Source organism: Tamandua tetradactyla, chromosome 1 (assembly GCF_023851605.1).
Source record: "Tamandua tetradactyla isolate mTamTet1 chromosome 1, mTamTet1.pri, whole genome shotgun sequence".
Classification (NCBI taxonomy): Eukaryota; Metazoa; Chordata; class Mammalia; order Pilosa; family Myrmecophagidae; genus Tamandua; species Tamandua tetradactyla.
In genome coordinates, this window is record NC_135327.1 from 53,364,363 (window position 1) to 53,388,593 (window position 24,231).

At 35.8% G+C, this 24,231-nt stretch overlaps 2 long non-coding RNA genes across 2 annotated transcripts in view; one reads left to right on the forward strand and one right to left on the reverse strand.

Moving 5' to 3' along the window:
* Positions 1-8,670, reverse strand: part of LOC143646667 (uncharacterized) — a 55,790-nt gene extending 47,120 nt beyond the window's left edge. The window contains exon 1 of the long non-coding RNA XR_013157570.1: positions 8,588-8,670. This is a non-coding gene — a long non-coding RNA (uncharacterized LOC143646667). The remainder of the gene's footprint in view (positions 1-8,587) is intronic.
* A 67-nt stretch (positions 8,671-8,737) lies between these two features.
* The window catches only part of LOC143646676 (uncharacterized), a 94,529-nt gene continuing 79,035 nt past the window's right edge, over positions 8,738-24,231 (forward strand). Inside the window, exon 1 of the long non-coding RNA XR_013157576.1 lies at positions 8,738-9,425. This is a non-coding gene — a long non-coding RNA (uncharacterized LOC143646676). The remainder of the gene's footprint in view (positions 9,426-24,231) is intronic.

Here is a 24,231-nt window from a genome sequence, read left to right on the forward strand (position 1 = left end):
ACCCTTGCACATCTGAAATCGTAATTGTGTGTCCCAAAGCAATTTAATCTTCAAAAGTAAGGATCCAATCTTACACACATTTTGTACAATATGACTTTGACACTCCTCCCATCGGGAGATGGGATCTATGGTTCCTCTCCTGGAATATGGGTGGCTTGTGTAAGCTGAAAACAGACTCTGAAAAGCAAGTGCAGAATAAGTTTATTGAGCTAAGTGGCACACATGGGAGCAGAACTAAAAGAAAGTTACTGTTCAAAGCAAAGTGGCAGGCAAACAGTTCATACACCTGCTTAGAACAAAGAAAGGGTATGGGGGAATAGGGAAGAAGAGTCAAGGGGAACATGAACTATGTGAGTTGTCTAGGGCAGGGCATCCTTGGGTACCATACATCTGCAAAAGCTGCCCAGGCAGAATGCTTGTATAGGAATGGGACTACCTGGTGAAAATAAACAGATTTGCTGGTGCCAGCATGAGTTGTGTCACAGTTCCTCCTTTCCTGTAGAAGCAGTCATACTACTACTACTACAAGGGATCTTTGCTCAGCCTGCCTCATTTGCTTTTTGTTTTTGCTTTGTATACAGTTTTCTAAGTAAAATGGGAGTTTAAGTATTAGTAACGCTATTTACATTCCAACTTTACACTTGCAACTTTGGCCAAAACAAGGTCATAGGAGGTTATATGTCTGCAGAAAGGTTAGGTCATAAAAGATGATACAGCTTCTACCTGGCTCCTTTTGGACTCCTGTTCTTGGAACACACCACCATGCTCTGAGAAAGCTCAAGCCATGCATGAAGCATACCTGGTAGGGGTTCCAGCTGACAACCCCAGATGAGATCCCAGCCCACTGCTAGCTTTAGCAACAAGAAGGTGAATCTGTAAGCCTTTAGGTGATTCAAGCCCCAAGCTTGCAAGTCACTTGAAGCTTTGAAGATTCATAGCTGAGGCCTCAGATATCACAAAGCACAGATGCAATAAATCCCCCTGTGCTTTTGACAAATTCCTAACTCACAGAGTTCATGACAGTAATAATATGATTATTGTTTTATTGGTTGAGCTGTTACATCTCAATAATGCCTAGAAGAATCCTTTTCTATGAAGCAGACACATAAACATGCAAAATATATATATGTGGAGATGGTTGACATTTACCATGTGGAAGACTCCTTTTTTGTTACTGTTGTTGCAATTCCATGGATTTTTTTTCAAAATTTTAATTCTGTTACCATTTATACAACATAACATTTCTCCTTTTAACCACATTTAGATATATATTTCAGTGCTGTTAATTATATTCTTGATATTGCACTAACAAAACCAACAGCTATTATCAAAACACTTCCATTGTTCCAAATAGGAATCCTATATGTACTTCCTCAAGAAAGAGTTATTTCAAAATTATATGCTGTATTATTCATTGATATCTATATGGTCTGATGAGATAATATGGTCATTTTAATGCCAGTAGCCTCAAAAGAGGTGTGAAGTTTTAGGCTTTATCTCACCTGCTGTTAAGGATTGAATTGCATCCATAGAAAAGATATATTGACACCCCAACCCCAATATCTGTGAATATGATATTATTTGGAAATAGGGTAATGGCAGATGGAATTAGTTATGTTAAAATAAGTACATCCTGGAGTAAGGTCTGTCCTTATACAACATGACAGTATCTTGTTCAGAAGGGGAGAAGAGGCACAGATAAACACAAGGGAGAAGGCTATGTAAAGATGGATGAGGCAGAGATTAGAGTTATGTATCTATAAACCAAGATTGCCCATGAACATCAGAAGCTTGAACAGGCAAGGAAGGATTCTTCTTCACAGGTTTCAAATAGGGCAGGGCTCTGCTGGCACTTGATTTGGGCCTAATAATTTCTAGAACGTTAAAACAATACATTTCTGTTGTTTTAAGTCACTGGATTTGTAACACTTTGTTATAGCAGTGCTAGGAAACTAAGACACACTGTTTCATTTCCAGACAGCCTGACTATACCTGTGCAAGAAAAAAATTACCCATTTTCAAATAGAAATAATTTCGCTCTCTTTCTTCCAGATTCTTTGCAGGACCAGGCTCTCTCTTTGATGTAAGTTGTATGGCATGGGCCCATGTTAAGGGGAGGGCTAAGCTTTGACATAATACAGCCTCCTCAAGGACTGTTTTCCTGCCCGGTCTTTATCCAGGACGATAACTGCAAAATAGGCCATCAGGATTTGTTCAGTGCCTGATCTCCATATGTTACATCCAGACCCAAGTCATTTGTGTAATTGAAAGGAGATGTTGTTAAACATAGATTGTGTGTTTACATTTGGCTCCATATGGCTCAGCTTGGAGATTTCCCTGGCATAGGTTGTTCTTTCCCATCTGCGGAGCAGGACTGAGCTGTTTGTGCCTTCCCTGGAGATCAAGACTGGTAAGGATGTTTGGATAAAAATCAAAAGACAGTTTTGGACACTGTAGACTTAAAAAATATTGAGGGGCATCTTCTCTGTGCTAATACAGTCTTTGAAAAAGAAGATGCAGTAGGATACAAAGACATTTAGAAATATGTTCATGGGAAGCAGTGGCATTTGTTATTGGAAGTAATCACTGTTAAATACCTAAACTCAAAGGACTGTTAGATGGTTTAGCTAAAGGGGTCTCATAAAAGCACGGGGAGAAACTGTAAGTAAAATGCATGGGAACAGAGAATGAAATTGGAAGTTTATAAATGTTATACAATCATGTCATCTAAAAAGACAGAAGTAGCCTTGGGGTCTAATTAGAAAGAATTTGCCACATTTGGTCCAGGGCCCCACCTTCTGTTCTCAGGTATTTACAACTAATCTAAACCCTCAAAAGTCAGTGGAGTCCAAGAAACTGTTTGTATGGGATTCAGTAAAATTTCAGAACAGGGCCAGGAACTTTTGCTGAAAAAATCAAAGGCCAGCAGTTGACAACTTTGATGGGGCCCTCACCTCCAGGAACCTGGAGAGTATCTTCTCAGATCAGATGCTGTAAATTCTTACTTGATTAGCTGAGGGGTAATCTGCATGCCTTTGCATTTCTCCATGAATTTGAAGAGCTAGCCAGGTATACCAAATGCTCTTCTTGCCTCTGGTCTCCTAAGAAACTAGTTCTCAAGGTGTTCTTCAGACCAGCATTGTCAGCTGGTTGGGAATGAGTTAGAAGTGCAAATTCTTGGGTCCCTGAGCTGTCGGTGTTTTAACCAGTTGTCCAAGCAGTTCTAATCCATGCCAGGATTTGAGCACCATCCTTCTAAGGTCATGTGTGACTGTCCATCAACTCCGGTGATCTTCACGGTGTGGGGTTTAGAGGAGGGAGGTTAGGACTAATTCAGCTGCCTCTCCCACACTATCTTCTGTACTTAATTCCCCCAGAGCCTTCTCTGTATGCTTAGAAGCCCAGACTGGAAGTCCAAACAACTCTTTGCTCTTTTGGTTTAGTAATCCTAACTCTCTTTGAGACAGTTTCATTTGACTGAGAAATGGAGAATGTAAGTCAAAAGGAAGTGCAGAAAAGAAAAAAATTAGTCTTTCGCTATGATCTCAACATCTGGTAAGATGATAGTGGACAGATTATATAGACCATCTAATTTAACATCTTTTTAAATTTTAGCAGTTATATCACATGTGGAGAAAAAATACCTCCAAATAAGCAAATCAGTGAAATAATTGTTACTGTTCTTTTTACTTAGTCTAAATAAGTGATATTATCATCAGTGATATTAGAGATTGTTTTTTTAATTTGTATTAGAAGTTATAGTCTTGATTTATAAAACATCTTTCCTAATGTGTCTGTACCTCTAGAATTGTATCAGAAATGACTCTCAGAAAGATCAGCCTGAGGTACTGCAAAATCTTACAGCATCAAAACTATCTTAAATTGGTTTTCAGCAGCTATTTATAGCTTTTGATATAAGGTCACATAAACTGTTCTTTTCTCAAGAAACTACAGCCATAAAAATTAAACTTATAGTTTAAGTTGCCATCTCCTGTTAGAGAGACGGCAACACTTCTACAAAATTTTTTTGCTGATGTGGTGACTCTTCCTTCAAAATGTTTGTTATTTTTATCATATAGGGAAGAAAACAGGCTCTGTGTGTTTGTGTGTGTGTGTGTATCTCCCATTTCTTTTTCTTTCCCATATTTTTCTTTTCCTTTTTCCATTAACCAATGTTTATATTGTCCCCATCCTATAAAAATAAAATAGTATGAAATAAAATAAGACTACTCTCCTGAACCCTATTCTAAGACTTATGCTCTATCTCTGTATCTCCACTGAAAAATGCAGATGGGAGTTATTTTAAGTCTAGAAGAAGCCTACTGTGTGAAAAGGGTTTCTTATAATTATATGATTTCTAAATATATTCCATTAACTATTGCTATGAATTTAAAAGCTTTGTTATTTTTAAAATGTTAAGTTCAACTTTTGAGACATTTTTTATCCATAAAGCATTTTTGTGAACAATTCAATCACTTGCACTTGTTAATTTGTAAATATTCAATTAACTAAAGTTTATCATATTAAATTGCCCATAATGGTCAGTGCCATTTTTAATACCCTTAAGCATTTTAAACTATAGTCAGTTCTCAAATATATTTAATTTCAAATTCACAAGTATGGTGAATTAGGTTCTTTTAAGCATTCCATTATTATTTACAAACAACTACATTTTATTACACCTTCAAATTTTAAAATCATAATTGTAACATCAGTTGTTCAAGTTGAAATCAAACAAGTTAATCTGCCAGATACTATCAAAATTGCAAACTCTTTATAACAAACTTAACAAAAAAGTCTTAATATGAAGGGTCTGATTTATTTCATAATCTTGTTACATAATTGTAAATCTTCCAGGTGATTGTAGAGGCATGTACTCAAATAATTAAAGGACATAATTTTACCATCTATGAGGTTGTTGAGTTAAAATATTGGGACTATGACACAGTTATTTATTGGTCAGAAATTCCAGCCAGGACAGAGGACCTTAGGAATTAAACATTTCAGAAGGAATCAACGAGTCACAGGTGATCACACTCTTTCCTCTCTTCTGGTTAATTTCCTTTAACTACAACACTGTGGCCTCCCAAGGCCTAGGCACATTCCCTTCAGATTGTATTTCTCCCCCTCACAATTTGGACACCTTTCATTGTCACCCCAAATCAACTGTTTATCCCCAGATTTCTGCTAATTACCTTTACAACTTGATTGTATTCAACAACACTCTTCACTGCCTAATATAATTCTGCATTATGTTCCCACTTGTTTTGTCTGGATCTTGCCATAATTATTTCCTCGATTTTGGAAACAAGACTTCTGGAAAAACAATCTTACATGTTGTAATAGTTAGAGATTGCATTTGGCTGCATAGAACAAATGTCCAATAGCCATAGCAAAATCAAATCAGGGTTTAATTTTCTTACAGAAAGTCCAGGGCTGGTGCGGCAGTTCCATGATGTCACCAATGTCTCAGCCCCTTTCATCTTTCCCTCATTCCTAATTATGACTTTCATCCTCACATTCTGAGTGTGTGAGGGGAGCTCACAAATGACCTTCTAGCTCTCCATCAAGTAGGAGAAAAGAAGAAAGAAGTGATAAAGTGTTACTGCAGGTCACAAACTATCCTTCATATTCTCATAGTCTCATTATGTCTTTTTTGCCATAACTACCTTCACCCTGGGAATCTTCTCTTTATCTTTGTTCCCATCCTGTATACAGTCGCCATAGCTATCTTTCTTAATTTATTTTTTAAATATATCATTTTCTTACTTAAACTCTAAAATCCTATGCATAACATTATCAGGTTTCTTTTGGGGGAAAATGTCTCCAAATGTTAAATCTGGGTGATATAATCATTACCTGAATAATCATTATATATGTCTTTGTATTTTTTGTATATTTGAACTATTTCTTAATAAGAATATTTTTAACACTAAAAGAAAATGAAGTGGTCTACAGAAGCAGCTTGGTGCAAAGAACATCTCAGAGTCTACTCTCATTACTTTCTAAAAGAAATGAATAATATAGAAATTTTCTTCAAAATTTTCACACACATTTTTCTATTATTTCCTCCTCTCTCTGCTAAGTCTTCAAGTAGAAATATCTGATAGCAACAGAAATATTTCTTGCTGAGTTCACTTTATTTAAAATACTACTAGAGAGAGAAGAAATGGTTGATGTCTTTCACCCCATAATCCTGGACGACAGGGCTCCTTGAGTTTGTAAACAGTTCTCACATGTGCCAAAGTTTTTGTTTTCCTGTAAAAACCTATGTCTTTCTGCCTGAAGGCTGTCTCTGGCTTCAAGGACATGCTTAGCCTACAAGTGGCAGATGGCAAGTGCTAGGAGGTTAATAACCCCAAGAGCCACCCTTAACCAATTTTCTTTTAGTTATGTTTAACCACAACAATAGCACAGTCAACTCATTTAAACAAAATGTTTGTGTTTCATATCTATATGATCTTTATTACTTTGGACATGATCAATTGCAAATGATAGAAACCAAACCCAATCTGCCTTAAGGAGAAGACGGCCAAACTTTGGCACTGACTTCAAGTATTGCTAGATCCTGGGGATTATATATTTTAGGACACAGTGTCTTTCAATCTCTCATCTCTCTTTCTTCTATCTTGGCTTCATTTCCATGCAGTCCCTTCCAATGTTTTTGCCAGATGGCAACGAGCTTTACATCTTCCATATTGTCAACTTTTCTAATTATTCAAAATGAATCATGTTTCCATTCAGGAATCAATCACTGTGACTGGAGGGATCCAGCCAAATCCTATTCCTGGAAGTAGGCTGAGGGTTGGGGACACGTTCCTCAAAGGGTGTCACTGTCTTATAGGATGCTGGGCAAGCAAATGTAACATACTCATAGAGTCTAATGAAGTGTTCTAAGGGTTGATCAGAAAAACTAACTTCACTTTCTATTATCTTTTTCAAAGAAAAAAAAATAGTTCTTAATAATGCATATATGAACTTTTAGAATAGAAGTTGTTTTTAGTAGGAGTCTAATTATTAGAAGCCAATTCATGACTTAATCACAGGGCACAATACACAATTTATCTAAACTTTGTATCTATGGGATTGATATAGTATTATTGAGACGTCATCATTTTTTATCAATTTGTCACTTGAAAAAGGTATTTTCTATTTTGATTTCAAATTCTCAAGTCAAATTTTGACAATTTGGCCAGAAATCAACCAAAAAATACATGTTTTGCCCAGGGTTGTTCCTTGTGAAAAGGAGACTTGTTCCTCAAGATCCTTGATCTATTACTTCTCTGGTGGGATGACTTGCAATAATGAGGAATACTATATTTGAGTACATCTTAAGCAGAGTGAAATAGAAAGCATTCTAAGAGTCTAAAGAAAAGAAATTACTATGGGTAGAAAGAGTTAGAGAAGATTCAGTAGAATAGATAGATCAACTCTTAAGCACAGAAATTTTTTATTGTGAAAAATAACATACACATAAAAGAGTAGGTGGGATTTTAAAAAACAAAGAAAAACGACATGAATTTGAAGTTCACATTAATTGGTTTTCAAGCAACTAATTTGAGAACTGAGTGCATATTAGTAATAATCAGAATGCTATGAAGCCATAAGAGTACTTTATAATCATTTTTGGTGATAGGATATTTCTGCATCATTTTACTCAACCATTTACTAGAAACAAATTATTTAAAATATTAATTTATTACACAAACTTGTGGGCTACATAATTTTGTTGCTTATTGAAGACTGAAAGTTTGCAAATCACATTTCTTGAAAAACTCGTCAAAGAATCCTTGGGTTGGCATCTCTAGAATTTTGTCTCTAAGATGCCTTAACCAATGAAGCATCTTGTGACTTCCTGTTCTCGATCTTGAGAATTATTGCTTGACTAGGCTTCCTGTTTCTTTGAAAAATTATGGAACACGAAGTGAAAAATAACTAACACACTAAATAAAAATCTGCCTTTAGGTTAAATGGAGGGTTATTGATGAGATGCCGAAACCATCTCAAGGCGCCTCCATGGGTGACAGAGGGATGCAGTAACTCCTGGATTGAACCAACTACCCAGTTTGGGGTTTATAAACGGCTAGAACTCAGTAGCACGAAAATAATCATATTAGTAAATCAACCTGGTATTGGTCTCAAAAGATGGCAGTCTATTTCTAAATATTTCTAACTTCCCTTAAAATCCTTTCATGGAATCCTCGTCCCTGATTTGTTCTAAACATTCATTCCTAGAGTATTTATTTCAGAAAACTACCAAGAACGTATTCCAGGGAAACCCCATAGGGAATGTGTTAGGATTCATGCCACCATTAGAAGTGAATGGAGCTAACTAAGAAGGTTAACTCACGAAGATCGATAACTACCACAAAGTCTGAGTGCTTCTCCCAATGGCAGCCAAAACCTCTGTGGTATGGGAATCTCTTCAGATCTCACTCTGCTTCGGGGTTTCTTATCCCTCCCAATCACCATCAGCCACAAGTGACAAGAGAACAAGCTCTCTTTACAACTTAGATATTCTGCCCCATCCCTAGCTGAAACCACCACGTATGAAGGCATACAATTAAACGAAAAAGCTCGACAGTACCTGCAGTGAGGCCGTGGGCGCACAGCAGCATGGTGGGGCTCGGGCCCGGCCTGGGCTTGACCGCCTGAGGCGCAGACCATCTGCACAGGCGCAGACTCTTACAGCCGGGCATCCAGGGCCCGTGGCGTGGCCTCCTCTGGGCGATGACGCGGCGTCCTCTGGGCGATGACGCGACGCGGCCTCCACGCGGCTTGAGGCTTAGCGGAGGCGGAGCAGGCAGTCTGTTCGGTTGTCCGGTGAGGTGGATCTTGCGGTGGAGGCGATGGGTGCCTTAGAGGCAGAGAGCTTTGCACTGCCCATGTCTGAGGTTGGATATTTAAAGGACATTATCATGGATGACGTGTTCAGTTATTACAGAGAAATTTCATGGACAAGTACTTCCAGGAGTTTGAAGACTTAGAAGAGAATTAACTTACTTATACGCCCATTTTTAACGCATATTTTTCCTTGGTAGGAAAGTATACTGAGGCAAGCTACTAGAGCAGCTTCCTGGATTTAACATGGCGGCCTTCACATAAACATTGCAGCGCCACAGAGAGGAAATGAGTGGTGCATGTTGGACATACTCCTCCCGTTTATGGATTTTCTGGCTTTTAAAGAAATATTTCTGGACCGCAGTACAGAAAAGAAGACCAGAGACAGGAGTTAAGCACTGGTTTAGTGGTGACTTCATGTGGAAATTGTCTTCCACGCAAACTTTCCAACAACCTGCGGGACCCACTCCCACCTCCAGGCAGTGGGATGGTCTGGATGTCCGAAGAGGGCTGAGCTAGGCTTTTCGTGCCAACGGGGAGAATACATCTTGCAAAGACCTACTGGCCTGAGGCCCTTCGTTAAGGTGAGATACTGATGCGTAAAAAGGAAAAATTCCCTGACACTCATAGGAACTGTTTCTCCTTAGCCACGCCCCCTTGTGTCCGGTAACGCTAGGACTCCTAGAGCAGACACGTGTGTCAGGTGCTTCGGGGAGAGCCCTTCTCCCAGCATGAATGGAGGGTCTACGGTGTGCAGCAACTCGCCCTCAGGAGCACGAGGAGTGTTTTTCGGGAGTGTTATATCAAGGGTGTCACTGCCCCTGTCTTGAGATTTTTGGAGGTCCTATTGTGATAGCTAGTCTTGGCTCTGGTGATCAACTGAAAGTTACACGTGAGCTTAGCATGTGTGTCCAGTTCTTTTACGCCTGTCTTCTGCTGGTCCTGATGTAGGCCACTGTGTTTGTAGAAGCCTCTTTTAAACATTACTTTTGAAAAAAAAAATTCTTACAGATACATACTGAGGCAAACCTAGTGGATTACCCACTTCAAGATCAAAGTATTATATGCTATGTGTTTTTTAAATGTTAGCGCCAGGAAGGCAAAAATGGTTTCCTCATTGGTTCTGTTACATCGTAAAATACGGTCTTTAATAGTTAGGCCTGCCTGATCCTGCATCAAACAGAGAAACAAGTCTCTCTGCTTTTGTGGTGAGAAGGTGACTTTGTTGAAGATGCATCAACAAGGAACGGGAGGAAAAAAAAATCATTACAAGACCAGTGTGGAGTGAGAAGGATGATATGGGCTTTTATAACCCCAGACAGATAAGGACGGAAATGGCCAGGATCCATAAGAAAGCAGAAAAGAAAAAAATAGAAGAGGAAAAGCTGTTTGGGTAGTGTGTCTTGTTATCTCGTAGGCCCTTCTTTTTGTTGACTATTTGGGCTTTTGATCTTGTCTTTCAAAGTGAGGAAGGTCCTGATGTTTGTTCATATGATGTTTCATTCCTGCGAGCAGCGCAAGGGAAGATTTTATTACTGTAAAAGAAAAGGAGCAGAGAGTAAGTTTTTTAGATTTAATTAACAGCAAGTTATTTCAACAACAACTTTTAGGCTTAAAATAACTCAAGGCTGCTCCAGTGAAATGATCATATTAAACATTTTTCTAGCTACTGAAGACGATACAAAGCAGTTTTTAGCTAAAGGACTATATTGAGTATTTTCTGTGTACCCAGCTATCAGTTCCTCTGTTACTGGGCACCGATGAATGTGAACTGTGTGCTGAATACAGACTTTACTTTTAGCGTGTTAAATGTGCTTGTGCAGGTTTACTTAAAATCCTTCTGTTGGGATGGGTGTGAGCTTAGTTAAAAAACATGACTCTGCAAGCTCTGTGATTCCTTTTTCATGTCAAATTTCTCCTGCCAAGATGATGTTCCATTGTTCTACCTCACCTCCCACCTTTGGTCCACTGCCATGCAGCCTCCTGTCCCCTCCATTAATTAAAGTAGAGAAAAATTGTGAAACTTGACTGACTGTATTTCTTAACATTGAGGCCAAATAAAATATGAAAAGGAGAGCATTAGTGGTTAAAATGGGTTCAGGTGATTCCTTATTTTTCTACACTGAATACAAAATCCTACTTGCATCTTATTCTTATCCCATTTTAATGCAAAAAACGACTTGTTAAGTCATAGGCCTGTTCTTGCACTTTTGCTGCATATCACTTCATATCTTCACTCACAGTTATTTCTTTTGACATTTATATGTAAGTACAGTGTTCTGAAGGGACATTTATTTTCCTATGGATAAAGGTAGTCTCCCCAAAAGTATATTGATCTTTTTAGGGCACTGCTTTTTATTCACATGTTCTATTTGTGCTTATCTGTACTAATAAACACTGTTTCAGTTTCTGTGTTTAAAAATAAAATACATTTCATTGTACTGTGTATGTTATCAAAAATGCATTCAACATGTTTTTCTTTTATATTTAGACTGAAATTTACAAGTATATAAAAGGCATAAAATCCTTCTTGAAATATGATTTTGATTCTTGCACATTGCTTTGGCTGATAAACTTTATAAAAATATTACGAATTTCATAAAAAGGTAAAAAAAAACTTTGAGGGTTATATTGTATTCAGATTTATTTAGGTGAAAATAGAAAATCTTACAATATTGATTTTTCCATATGGGAAAATAAGTTTTTTTCATAAAGAATTATAGTTCTATTAATAGGTCTATGAATTAATTTTGGTAATTCAGTTTTGTTTAAATTGCAAAATGGGTTCAGTTTTTTCATTGCAGTTCGTAATTGGTCATTTCTGTTCACTAGGAAAACTATTAATTTTGTATTTTTTTTGCTTTTATATTTATTACCTGAATTCCCTCATTACTTGTAACAATTTTATAATTGGATTTCTTTTGAATAAATTTTTTATTTTGAAATACTATACAAAAATGAATAAAGATAACATAAAAATGCTTTTCAATCAACTTTATATTCTAATCTTTTATCTTTTTTTCTTCAGATTTTTTAAAAGGAAATATTGTTGAAATACCATTCCTTAATTCCCTCCAAGGATATTTTGTCAAAAGTGTCTGCTCTCTAGAATTTGAGGGTATAATTTCTACAGTTTATACCATTACAAAAATAAGTACGTATAATTGTTTATATATCATGATGTTTTATACAAATGGTATAGCATTGTATAAATTATGAATCTTGCTTATTTTTCACTGCAACTTATTCAATGACATATCCATGTGATATGTTTAGCTATTCTTTAGTCATGTTGGTGCTATTTAATACATTTAATAATGTATTTATCTAGTGTACTCTTGGGGACCAGTAGATTGGTACTATACATAAAGCATAATGGACATAAGTCTCCTTTTATCACTTTGGCTATGTTTTGAATTTCTTCCGAGTTCTCTTCATTTTTCTGTTCACTCTTGCATATGTTGAGGCAATTTACATTTTCCATGAAAATCAACAGTTCATCCAGATTTTGAAATTTTTAGTTTAGAGTTGTAAATATTATTGTAAAAATTTTAATTTCCCCTCTATCTGAAATTATATCACTTTCAACCTGTTAATAATATTCACCTTGAATTCTGCTAATATCACTACTATTACGTTTGCGTTTTAATCTTTAATTTGTATTTCCTTGACCATACTTTATTTTTAAAATTCATTTGTCATTTTTGAGGTATGCCTCTTTTAAACAGCATATAGATAAATTTAGGAGTTCCACTTGTCTATTTGCTTATCTGTAAGTTTTGCTTAGTTTCAGAGTCTCTGTTTTTGTTAGGCTAAACTCATACATTCATTGTCATTACTGACATGTCTTGGACTTTGTATTAATGGGAATTACGTGGCTGCTAGGAAGTCATATAGAATTGGACCAAGCAAATTATGTTTTTTATTTTTCTCACATAAAATAATTCTAGAGGGAGGATAGTTTTAGGTAAAGAACTTGACCCTCCTCTAATTTATTATGTTTTGTTTTCAGTTGGCTATTATAATCTAAAGATTCAATCTGGAGATATGTTTCTTCAGCTCTTGGCAATTGTTTTCCATTAAAAATAATTTTCTCTGCTCTATGTTCTCCTTTATTTCACTTTGAAACTCATGTTAAACAGATGTTGGAAGATCTTGTTCTCCATGTCTATTAACTTAACCTCAGAAACCCCCTTTTTTTTTAAGTTACACACTTCATTCCTTAAGAATACCCTCCTGACCTATCTCACTATCTAATTTCTGAAATTCAGTCCTGTATTATATATGCATATATATAGTTTGTAATAAAACAGATGGTTCATTTCTTTTTCCTCATCGATCTATTCTTAAAGCATGCAATAGTCTTTTAAATAACTCTGAGGGCTGATTTTTAGAGAACGTATTTGCTATTGATATTTTTCTTTGACAATAATTTTGTCTAATATTTAGTGATTTTTGGATATCTGATAAAATATCTGAGGATTGAAATTAAATTGGAATTTGGGTTCTTTCTCAATCCAGTGAGTATCCCTGTTTGCGTTTTGATAGATTCAGATTCTCCTTTCAGAGTGCTCATGTAGGGGTAGGTATGGTATACAGCGGAATATAGAGTATAGGAAGCCTTGTTTCTACGTGGGGAAACTTCCAACCCTTCTCATAACTGTGCATAAACTTCTCCAGCCCTACTCCTCCTCTGTAAGTTTTCTGGGTCAGACCCATCGAATCCAAGAGTGGTAGTAAGTACTTTACTTTGAGGGAGGAAAGCAGTCTAGTTGATTCAAGCTCTACTCAGCATCTCATTTCAGTCCATAAAGGTCAGCTTTAGGCCTTTTCTTATCCTTGTTTATTTAGAAGGGGCTTTTGCTCAGAAAAATTACTTTGCTTCCATATACTCTCTTGGTCTCAGTAGAAAAGGAATGGCCATCTTTTTCAAACTTACCCTTTAATGAACTCTTCAAATGACTACTTTGGGCCACTCTGGTTTTTGGTACTCAAATTTTTAGTATTACTCTGAGGTGTAATAGGGACGAACTCTTCTTGCCACATCCTAATCTCTCTATATTTTGGGTGATGTTTTCCCTGTTTTGTTTTCTTTATTCTCAAACCATCCTTCATCTACTGTAAGTTTCTTGAAAATTTGATCTCATGAGGATACCCATTTTCTTCCCATACCTATCACTCAGGTATTTTTCCCTTTTTTTCTGTCATTTCAATAGAATGGGGAAAGAGTGGGGAGATACAATTTATTATCTTGTAACTCTTTCCCCTTGAATTTCTTTGACATTGAAAAATGTTGACATCCTAGAATCCTCTTTCTTCAGGTGCCTATTTATGGGAGTTGTACATGTTCTGCCTTTATTGATTCCATGCACTCTAGAGGCAGTATTCATTTGTGTGTATGTGAGAGAGAGAGATTATCATATAAAGCCATACAAAATATATGTAGCTCTGAATGATGACAAAAATAATATGATTAACCTGCTTTAGATTCTGATTAAATACTGGACAATGTGTTAATTATTTTATTTGTTTAATTTCTTTAATCCCCATGAAATATGAACCACTAAATCTTCATTTCACAAATGGGGAAATCAAAATTGAGAGAATTTAAGCAATGAGTCCAAGGACCCTAGGTTAGAGTGTGTGTTGGAGGCAGGATTACACTTAGGACTCTAATTCTAGATGCAGCACTTATACTATTTCTACTGTGTGGCTGCTTATATGTATTTACAATTTATTTAACCAATAGTAGTTAAATTTTTAGATTCTCTCAAGTATTAAAAATTGAGCAGAAACATAGTCTTGGAGTTTTCTATGTTGCACAGCCAAACATTAAGTGACTAAGCAAATCAAATGAGGGAAAAATTCCAGTTACTCAAAGTTAAGACTAAATTGCACATTGCCATTTAGAAATTTATCATAGTGTTTAGTGACTGAGATAATTTTCTAATATTTTTAATGAGGCAAAGACACTGCTTTACTTTTTCTTTTTGTCATCTGAGTCAAATCCCTGCTATCCTATTTGGCTCTAAGTATATGCCTTTTCTTTTTTAACATCCTAAATATGCCTTGAGTTGTACTGAATTCCTTATACTCTACAGGCCCATAGGTCTTACCTCTTACAAATTTATTGGCCACTCTCATGTTCTCACCCAACTTTTCTAGGTTGCTGACTTAGAAAGCTGATAATTTCCTATCAACTTCCCTTTTGAAAATTAACCAAAATTGACCTTCAACCAGTGTTGCCTGTGGTAAAGTCCTTACAGATTACTGTCTTCGTTTTGTCAGTCAAAACAAAACCACCATATAAGTTAAAAACCTAGAGCAGTTGACTTGTAGGCAAAAGTGTGTTCAAATTTTGTGTCTATCACTAATGTTTACTCAAGTCAGTGACACTATATCTCTGAGTTTCATTTTGCTAATTTTTAGAAATAAGAGTTAAACCACTTAGGATTTTGGGAAATTATATATGATAACATTTTTAAGCCTTACACTGGGAACAGTTTTCTTTATGTCTAAATAGAATGCCTTCCCTGCAAGGCAAATAAGTGAAAGTGTTTTACGAACTAAAGCTTGACACACATTTACTCAAAGATATTGTAAAACTTAGGGGCTCTGAAATCAAATAGATTCTGACCCAGACAGGCTCACAGATGCTATGTAGCTCTGGTTATATTTATTAATTTTCTTAAGAGTTGGTTGAGTTACCAATAAATAGGTATAATTAACCCTTTCAAAATCAAGATGGAGAAATAAATTTGATAATGTAGAGCTAACATATATATGATATTCACTAAATCACATTTCTTTCCCTTGTTAAACTTTTCCTATTATACCTGTTATGGATTGAATTGTGTCCCCCCCCAAAAGAATAAATCAGTCCTAATCCCCAGTATCTCATAATGTGACCTAATGTGGAAATAGGTCATGATGGATGCAGTTAATGAAGATGAGGTCCTACTGGATTAGTGTGTGCCCTTAAGCCAGTGTCTGGTGTTCCCTTAAGAAAAGAAGACGATTTTGGAGAAAGAGAGATTCAGAGAGAACAGAGAATGCTGCAGCACCACGACACAGAGAGTTCATGAGCCAGCAACCTTTGGAGATGAAAAGGAAAACGCCTCCCAGGGAGCTTCATGAAACCAGAAGCCAGGACAGTAAGCTAGCAGATGACTCCGTGTTTGCCATGTGCCCTTCCAACTGAGAGAGAAGCCCTGACTGTGTTTGCCATGTGCCTTTCCAGATGAGAGAGAAACCAGGAACTTCATCGGCCTTCCTGAACCAAGGTGCAAAATGGCAGCTAGAAATCCAGCCTTTTGGTCCACAATCCAGACATCAGGAGACACAAAAGACAACAAAAGCACCCCACTCTTTAAGAAGTCTTCCACTTCACTGACATGAGCCAGAGCTAATGAGGTCTTAAAAATACCCCTGCCATCATGAAGCCTTCTGTGCCAAGGTATACAAGGACATTAATGTGTATTTGATTGGGATAGTGATGACCATGGACATAAATAAAAGCTGGAAAAAGAGATAAACTATCTCAAGGCTGGCCATCTGAAACACCTGCAGCTGGCCGGATGGGATGCTGTGTGCCTGTCCTAACTGCCAAGCTGGAGAATGCTCTGCTTCTGCCATCCCTGCCACTGGCAAGGGTCCATCACCCATCTTCCGGCAGCCAGCTCTTTCTCCATGGGTCAGAAACAGAAAAGTAGGCCCCAGACTTGCTGGTCAGGCCCTGCAGGACATGACAAATGGCTCTGCAAAAATGTAAGCAGCAGATAAAAGGCTGGCAGAGCTGGGTCTGAGGGTTATCAGTGTTTCTCTACTGCAGAAGCAGAATGTTTCTGTCACGTCTGAAAATGACCTCATTTTCCCAGGTAGCCCACCCCAGAAAGTTTTTGTTATTGTTGTTATTTTTATATTTTTATTGAGAAATCCTCACACATATACAGTACATACATGGTGTACAATCAGTGGTTCACAGTATCATCGCATAGTTGTGTATTCATCACCATGATCATTTTTAGAACATCTACATCACTCCAGAAAAAGAAATAAAAAAGAAAATACTCATACACTCCATACCTCTTTTACCCTTTCCTCTCATTGGCCACCAATATTTCAATCTACTCAATTTTTCACCCTTTATCCCCACCTGCTATTTATTTATTTATCCTTATTTTTTCACTCATCTGTCTGATGCTTGAATAAAAGGAACATCAGACACAAGGTTTTCATAGTCACACAGTCACACTGTAAACGCTATATAGTAATATATCTTCAAGAATCAAGGCTACTGGAACATAGTTCTATAGTTTCAGGTGCTTCCCTCCAGCCACTCCAATACACTATAAACTAAAAAGGAATATCTATATAATGCATAAGAATAACCTCCAGGATAATCTCTCGACTGTGAAATCTTTCAACAACTGGAACTTTATTTTGTCTCATTTCTCTTTTCCCCCTTTTGGTCAAGAAGGCTTTCTCACGTTTGTTTCTTGTAATTTTTTTAATTAATAAAAAATTAAAATAAAAAAAAAGAAAAGAAGACGAGATACACAATGGAAAAGGCCATATGAAGATGGAAGTAGAGACTAAAGTCGTGTGGCCACGAGCCAAGAAACACCTGGGGCTACTAGAAGCTGGAAAAGAGAAAGAAGGAAACTTTCCTAGAGACTTCAGAGGGTGTGGGCTTGCTGACACCTTGATTTTGAACTTCTAGACACCAGAATTAGAAAACAATAACTATCTGTTCTTTGGGGTTCTCCAGTTTGTAGTACTGTTTTTACAGCCCTAGGAAATGAGTACAACGACTATCCAATGTGGAGACAGAAATAACATTCTTTCTATATTCATGTTGTATTTATTGGGACAGCTAATAGAAAATATTGGCAAGGATGTCGAAAAGTGGCAATTTCTAATAGATAAAAAGATGTTTATAGCCCATGATGCAGCAATTCACTTTGAATTACATGTTATAGAGAAACTTTTGAACTGGTGCTTAATTAAGCAGGCCTGTTAAAGGATATGCATTATAATATTTGAAAGTTTAACAAATGGTTAGCAACCTAAGTGCTTTCAGTAAGTCAATAGATAAATTGTTGTGGTCTATTCATATAATGGAATACCATGAAACAATTAAGTATTAAATGAATAGAATCAGTTGCACAAGAATATACAAGGATGCTAACATGAACTTAATTTAAAGAAAAATACAAGGAAAAATACATATTATTTATGGACACATACATAGTAGTAAAAGCATAAAACCCTGGTATTTCAGTGTAGAAGTAAATTCTGGAAAGAATAGAGAGAAAGGGTGACATCAACTATATATGTTACACTGTATTTATTTAAGAATACAATGTAAAAACAAATATGTACTAATGTCAATATCTTTGTCAAATTGGAGTGGTAGGTATAGGGTGTGGACAATACTGGTCTGTTTATTGTCATGATTATAAAAGTATACAAATAAACTATTTGTTAAATGATGAAAACTTCTAGTTGCTTTAGATTCTTTCTGGTCAATGGGCATTTAAATGGTGGAGCATATGTTTGTATTTAGTGTGCATACAGCATGATTGTAGAAAAGATGTGGTACACAAATGCACACATGCATATATATATGTGTATGATTTTGTGCATGCACATATAGATCAGTATCACACTCTTCCTATATTCATACCATGTAGACAATAAATTGGCTCCCAGCCATCCCTTCTAACTTCAGATTTCTTTGATTCTTGCAAAAGGCAGTGTTCCATTAATTTAGAGAACTATTTTTTGCTTACCCTTGACATAACAAAGCCACTTAATTCTTTTAAGAGTTTATTGGCAGTCTTGCTTAAGTTTTCTTATATATTACTACACTTTTTTCCTTCAACTGTGGGCCAAGTCAGACCCATGAATTTATTCCATTCTGCTTTGCTTCATCATTTTCTGTGAAAACAGGCTGGACACACTTTAATAACATTTGTTATTAACATATTTTAACTTTAAATCTGTTAACTAAAATATAGTATATTTATAGTATATTTGGGCCATAAAAAGGCCGGAAGTCTGTCTTTACATCTCATGGAAATGTCTAGTAATATACCCACCTAATTACAATTTCCTGTAACTTAGGGCTTTTAATAAAGCTTATTCTTTTTATGTTATACTATAGCCTGACTTCTGGATTGTGTGATTTGCCATCAGAAATAACTTAGATGAGATTATTTCCTTGAATCTTTACTTCCAGGATATATGCAGTCACATTCTTTTCCAAAATGAAAAATAAATAAAACGCTCAAGAAGCAAATGGACTACAATTCCAGCAATTCAAAATAATCACAGGGAGTGTTGGCCTGAATCTGGAAACAAAGGAAATGTTAAAAGAGGCATGTTATGTTTACTTGCAACTGCTTACAGTAATGGAAGCTCACATACCACACAGTGAACCCAGGTATGGGTCCTGCCTAAGCCCATTAAAAGTATCAGAAAATATTGCCTTTGAATTCTGTTCATTGTTGATGGTACTATCAATATTTTTTTTTTGTTTGCTTGCTTGTTTTGCATGGTATGCAGGGGGAATTGAACCCGGGCCTCCGGCATGGCAGGCGAGAACTCTGCCTGCCAAGCTACCATGGCCCACCCCCAAGGTGTTTTTAAAGTGCTTGAAAACAGTGGTTTATTAAGGAAGTTAAACATTCCTTCTTTACACCCAAATCTCTTTAAATCAATTTTTTCTTCACAAACTACATTTATCCCCTGAATATCATAAATTCAGAAGTATTATGTCAGATAAATTTAGTCACCCATGCACATGAATCCACATGGAAGGTTGGGTATCTTTCTGTAAGTCTGAAAACATCAGGTTAATTCTGAGTTAGAGGGCACGGAAACATACACTTTCAGGGTACATTTGTTTTCTTATAGTCTAGTAGATGCATCATATAACAAAGAATTCATGGGAGAATTATCTTTCTGAGTCCTGAATATCTGAAAATGTTCTTAATTATGCCACTGGTTGACACTATGGCTGGCTTTTGAATTTAGGTTTAAGTACTTCCTTTTTTTCTTAGACCAGTAAACCATTACTAAAAACTTTTTTCCCCCTCAGATCCAGAGTTGCTATATAAAAGTTTGATTTCAGTCTGATTCTTGTTTCTTTGTAAGAGGTCATTTTCTTCTTTCTGGAAACTTTAATAGCTTCTGGATGTCTCTGGGTATCCGTACACTTGGATATCTATATACTCTATATATTTTGTTCAGCAGTTTATAGGCATTTTAAATCTTAAGGCTTATGTCTTTAAGCCCTAGAAAAAATAGTATTTTTTATTATCATGTCCTTGATAATTATTGTTTCAACTCCCTTTTTTTGTTCTGTTTTCATTATCAGAGATTCCTTTTATCAGATATACCTTCTAAATGCATCATTTTTTTGTGTCTTTTGAATCATATTCTCTCCCCCTCTCCCTCTCCCTCTTTCTCCCTTCTCCCCTTTCCTCTCACTGGGAAACCTATCCAGATTTGTTTTTCATTTCTTCTATGGCATTATTATTTTTTATTACAATACTGACATTTTAATCTTTAAGATCCTTTTTTTTTTTTTTATTTTCTGGATGCTCTTTGTCCATGGCATCATTTACTTTTTTCTTTCTTTCTTTTTTTTAATTGAAAGTTGACCTTTCTCAGGATATTTTACTTTTTTCTAATAATTTCAACAATAAAATATCCTATATACTGTATTTTTTATTCAAATGCTTTGTCTTATGAGGAATAATTCTGCTTCTGCCAAGTTATGGTCTTGGTGAATTGTGTAACTGGTTCTGATTTCACTGTTTAATTGGGTGAAAAAAAATTTTAAATGTGTTCTCTTCCTTTTAATTGTAAAGAATATATTAGCATAAGTTATGTGCTTCATTTCTGTCTCCCTTCTCATTCACTATCTTTATTTTTTCTCTTTATTTACTGATACTTTCATATTTCCTGTTATATTGAATGCATCTTTGAAATCTACTGTCAGTACTTTTTAAAGCATAGTACATTAGTGAAGAAATTAACAGGATGAATTTTAGGACTATTTTTCCATTAATGTATTATGTCCAAAAGACTGCATTTAATTTAGAAGATATAAGCAAAATATCAGTAGAAAATAATCTGTATTTGCTGCATACCCATAAAATGGATTTTCAAGATTTAACCAAGTTAATTTTAAACAATACAAGATTTCCAAATATTTCCTGTTTCATGAAAGTTGTCCTGATCATCTCAGCCTCTATTCATCTCTTCTTTGTGAATATATTTTGGCATTATAGCTTGTGGAGAGAATTTTCTTTTCATTTTGATAGAAGTTTTATCTCTCAGTGCTTCCTATATGTAAAAAGTTAGGCATGATTCCCATTTTTTTCAATACTACATTAAAAGAATTTAGTTTATCCAGAGTGTGTCTGGAGTTGTCTTAGCTGGTATGTGTATAATTTATCTTTTGCAAAAATAATATTGCACAGAACAGATCCAAATAGACATACTCCAACACACTTACTAATCAGGATGTCATATGTCAAAGAGAAAGAGAGAATTTTGAAAGCAGCAAGAGAAAAGCAACCCATCACATACAAGGGAAGCCCAATGAGACTATGCATCGATTTCTCAGCAGAAACCGTGGAGGCAAGAAGAGAGTGGTATGATATATTTAAGTTACTAAAAGAGAAAAACTGCCAACCAGCAATTCTATATCCAGCAAAATTATCCTTCAAAAATGAGGGGGAAATTAAAACATATTCAGACAAAAAAATCAATGAGAGAATTTGTGATCAAGAGACCAGCTATGCAAAGAAATACTAAAGGGAGCACTAGAGACAGGAAAAGACAGGAGAGAGGTATGGAGAAGAGTGCAGAAATGAAGAATGTCAGTAAAAGTAAAGAGAAGAAAAGTTCAATATGATGTATAAAATCCAGAAGGCAAATGGTAGAAGAAAGTGCTGCCCTTATGGTAATAACACAAATGTTAATGGATTAAACTCCCCAATCAAAAGACATAGACTAGAAGAATGGATTAAAAAACAGGAACCATCTATATGCTGTCTACAGGAGACACATCTTAGACCCAAGGATAAACATAGGTTGAAAGTGAAAGGTTAGGAAAAGATATTTCATGACAACAGTCAGAAAAGAGCAGGAGTAGCTATACTAATATCCAACAAATTAGACTTCAAATGTAAAACAGTTAAAAGAGACAAAGAAGGACACTATGTATTAATAAAAGGAACAATTCAACATGAAGACATAACAATCATAAATATTTATGCACCGAACCAGAATGCCCCAAAATATGTGAGGCAAACACTGAAAAGGGAAATAGACACATCTACCATAATAGTTGGAGACTTCAATTCCCCACTCTCATCAATGGACAGAACATCTAGACAGAGGATCAATAAAGAAACAGAGAATTTGAATAATACAATAAATGAACTAGACTTAACAGACATTATAGAACATTACACCCCAGAACAGCAGGATACACCTTTTTCTCAAGTGTTCATGGATCATTCTCAAGGACAGACCATAGTCTGGGTCACAAAGCAAGTCTCAATACATTTAAAATAAGATTGAAATCATACAAAACACTTTCTAGATCATAAAGGAATGAAGTTGGAAATCAATAATAGGCAGAGTGCCAGAAAATTCACAAATATATGCAGGATCAACAACACACTCTTAAACAACCAGTGGGTCAAGGAAGAAATTATAAGAGAAATCAGTAAATATCTCAAGGCAAATGAAAATGAAAACACAACATATCAAAATATATGGGATGCAGCAAAGGCAGTGCTAAGAGAGAAATTTATTGCCCTAATTGCCTATATCAAAAAAGAAGAAAGAGCAAAAATCGAGGAATTAACTGTCCAGTTGGAAGAATTAGAGAAAGAACATCAAACTAACCCCAAAGCAAGCAAAAGGAAAGAAATAACAAAGATTATAGCAGAAATAAATGAAATTGAGAACATGAAAACAATGGAGAAAATCAACAAAACCAGAAATTGGTTCTATGAGAAAATCAGTAAGATCGATGGACCCTTAGCGAGGTTGACAAAAAGGAGGAGAGAGAGGATGCAAATAAATAAAATCAGAAATGGAAGAGGAGACATAACCACTAACCCTACAGAAATAGAGGAGGTAGTGAGAGGATACTACGAATAGCTTTATGCTAATAAATTAGACAATGTAGATGAAATGGACAACTTCCTAGAAAGGCATGAACAACCAACATTGACTTGAGAAGAAATGAATGACCTCAACACACAGATCACAAGTAAAGAAATTGAATTAGTCATTAAGAAGCTCCCAAAAAAGAAAAGTCCAGGACCAGATGGCTTCACATGTGAATTATACCAAACATTCATGAATGAATTAGTACCAGTCCTGCTCAAACTCTTCATAAAAATTGAAGAGGAAGGAAGGCTGCCTAACTTGTTCTGTGAAGCCAACATCACTCTCATACTAAAGCCAGACAAAAATTTTACAAGAAAAGAAGACTACAGACCAATCTCTCAAATGAATATAGATGCAAAAATCCCCAGCAAAATTCTTGCAAATCGTATCCAGCAGCACATTAAAAAAATATACACCATGACCAAGTAGGATTCATCCCAGCTATGCAAGGATGGTTCAGCATAAAAAAATCAATTAATGTAATACACCATATCAACAAATCAAAGCAGAAAAACCACATGATCACCTCGATTGATGTAGAAAAGTCATTTGATAAAATTCACCATTCTTTCTTGTTGAAAACACTTCAAAGGATAGGAATAGAAGGGAACTTCCTCAACAGGTTAAAGGGAATATATGAAAAACCCACAGCTAACATCATCTTCAATGTGGAGAAACTGAGAACTTTCCCCCTGAGATCAGGAACAAGACAAGGATGTCCACTATCACCATTGTTATTCAACATTATGTAGGAAGTTTTAGCCAGAGCAATTAGACAAGAAAAAGAAATACAAGGCATCAAAATTGGAAAGGAAGAAGTAAAACTCTCACTGTTTGCAGATGATATGATACTATACGTTGAAAACCCTGAAAAATCCACAGCAAAACTAGTAGAGCTAATAAATGAGTACAGCAAAGTGGTAGATTACAAGATCAACACTCAGAAATCTGTGGTGTTTCTATACACTGGTAATGAACAATCTGAGGGGGAAATCAAGAAAAAATTCCATTTACAATTGTAACCAAAAGAGTAAAATATTTAGGAATAAATTTAACTAAGGATACAAAAGACTTATACAAAGAAAACTACAAGAAATTGCTAAAAAAAAAAAAAACCACAGAAGACCTATATAAATGGAAGAGCACACCATGTTCATGGATTGGAAGACTAAATATAGTTAAGATGTC